Raw genomic sequence first — 2,284 nt, forward strand, 5'->3', positions numbered from 1 at the left:
GGGAGGCCAAATCTGCCCAGGTGCTGAGCGCCTGATACAGATTTGGGGTTTTTCCAAAGGACTCTGGGAAGCCATTGCATTGTTTTAAGACGTGAACCATTTTGCGATTAAAAATTTTTTTAATGTTTATTTTTGAGGGAGAGACTGTGAGCAGGGGAGGGGCAGAAAGAAAGGGAGACACAGAATCCAAAGGCTCTGAGCTGTCAGCACAGAGCCCAATGTGGGGCTTGAACTCATGAACTGCGAGATCATAGCCTGAGCCGAAGTGGGATGCTCAACCGACTAAGCCACCCAGGCGCCCCTCATTTTGTGACTTTAAAAGAACGCTTTGGCTGCCTGGGGGCCACTAGATTCAGGACAGAGGCAGGATAAATGGAAGGTACAAATGACAGACACCAGAACGGTGGTTGACTGTATGTGTTGGGAACGGCAGGGAGGTGGCTGGGAGACAGGAGGTACTGACTAGAAAATGGCACAAGGAACTTTCTAGAGCGATGGAAATGCCTACATCTTGACGGATGTGTTAGTTACACAGGACAGTACTTTTATCCAGACCTGTTGAGCGCTACACTTAAGACCTGCACAAGTTACAATATGTAAATTCTATCCGGATTAAAAAAAAAAAAAAAGCTTATATTTTTACAAAAAAAGAAAAATGATGTTTCAGGGTAAAGGTGCCAGGACTTTGTAACAGAGACAGACGTGGGAGGGGGGGGAGCACTCAGAGGTGAGTCAGGTGTCTGTCTTGGCCAAGGAAAGACTGCAGCCCGTGTCTGAAGGCCGGTGGGGAAGAGCCGGCTTGCCAGGGAGGGAAGGGCGAGCCGGGGCGTCTACAAGGTCCTTAAATGTGGCTTCCGGCCTGACACGTGGGGCTAAAATGCCGTCAGGCGGCAACTCCAAGACCAAAGGGTACATATGACAATGACTTGGGAGCCAGCACACTTGGCAAAGACGTAAGACATCTCTAAGATCCCTGCTGCCTTCCGGCTTCCCCTAGAGACACCCTAAGACTCCGACAGCCTTGACTTTTAAGCTCTCCGTAGAGCTGGAGGTGCAGCTGGAAACCTGACTCCCCATTGGTTCTGAAGTGGCAGCCCAGCACTGCCTCTCCCAGGAGCTTGGTGTGAATCACCTGTGACCCAGCATCCTGTGGGTCGCGGTGGACACAGAGCAGAAGGATTTTGTTTTGGTCACAGCATGAAAATCTAACTTGGACCACCTTTTGTCCCTTCATGCTTCTCCATGAAAGTGCTCCCATTTATTCCTTTATCTGCTCAGTCAACATACTCTTACTAAGTCAGTGCTTTCAGGAGCGCCCGAGGGGCTCAGTCTGGTTAAGCATCTAATTCTTGATTTCAGCTCAGGTCCTGATTTCACAAGGTTCATAAGATCCAAGCGCTACACCCGGCTCTGCACTGACAGCAGGGAGCCTGCCTGGGATTCTCTCTCCTCTCTCTGCCCCTCCCCTGCTCTCTCGCTCTGTCTCTGTCTCTCTCTAAATAAATAAACATTATAAAAGAATACTGGATTTAAAAAGAAAACCCTCAAAGTTCCCTAGGGAAAACTCAGATAACCTGAAAAGAAGTGACAATCAGGGGACATCCTCCTTCTGAGCAAGACTCTACCTGTAGGGTAAGAGACACTGTCTTCAGATTCTTGTGAGGAAACTAGTTCGAAATCAGAAGTCTGTACCTTCATGTATGGGGGGGGAAAGGCATTTTCAGAGCAAGAGGCTCAGATGGCTTACCATGCGCATCGGCCAGCTGTGGCTTAGGAAGCTGGTCCTGGAGGTACCGGGTGTGTCACAGCTGCAAAGCGTGGCCACCAGGAGCCAGTTTGCAAAGCGGTCAAGAATGCAGAACTTGGGGGGCCTGGGTGGCTCAGTTGGTTAGGCGTCTGACTTCGGCTCAGGTCATGATCTCATGGTTCATGGGCTCAAGCCCTGCATCAGGCTCTGTGCTGACAGCTCAGAGCCTGGAACCTGTCTTCAGATTCTGTTTCTCCCTCTCTTTCTGTCCCTCTCCTGCTCACACTATCTCTCTCTCTCTCTCAAAAATAAATAAAACAAAAAAAAAAAATGCAGAACTTGAACTTGCTGCCAAGGCCAACCAAATGGGAGGCCTTGGTCCAGATGCTTCATTCCCTGAGTGCAAAGGTCTCAGCTCAAGGTCTGGCCCAGAATCCTCAACAAACATGGCTCAGTTCTGATGCCAGCATTAGTGCCAATTAGTGCCGGAAGCACTCACAGCTGCAGGCAGGCGGGGGGGGGGGGGGGGGGGGGGGC

General features: G+C 50.3%; 1 protein-coding gene and 1 long non-coding RNA gene across 5 annotated transcripts in view; one reads left to right on the forward strand and one right to left on the reverse strand.

Moving 5' to 3' along the window:
* SLC2A9 (solute carrier family 2 member 9) overlaps positions 1-2,284 on the forward strand; it is a 236,485-nt gene that overhangs the window by 233,388 nt on the left and 813 nt on the right. The gene's annotated exons all lie outside the window — the stretch shown is intronic.
* The window catches only part of LOC115299319, a 28,131-nt gene that overhangs the window by 5,934 nt on the left and 19,913 nt on the right, over positions 1-2,284 (reverse strand). The gene's annotated exons all lie outside the window — the stretch shown is intronic.

The sequence above is a fragment of the Suricata suricatta genome, chromosome 1, assembly GCF_006229205.1.
Source record: "Suricata suricatta isolate VVHF042 chromosome 1, meerkat_22Aug2017_6uvM2_HiC, whole genome shotgun sequence".
NCBI lineage: Eukaryota > Metazoa > Chordata > Mammalia > Carnivora > Herpestidae > Suricata > Suricata suricatta.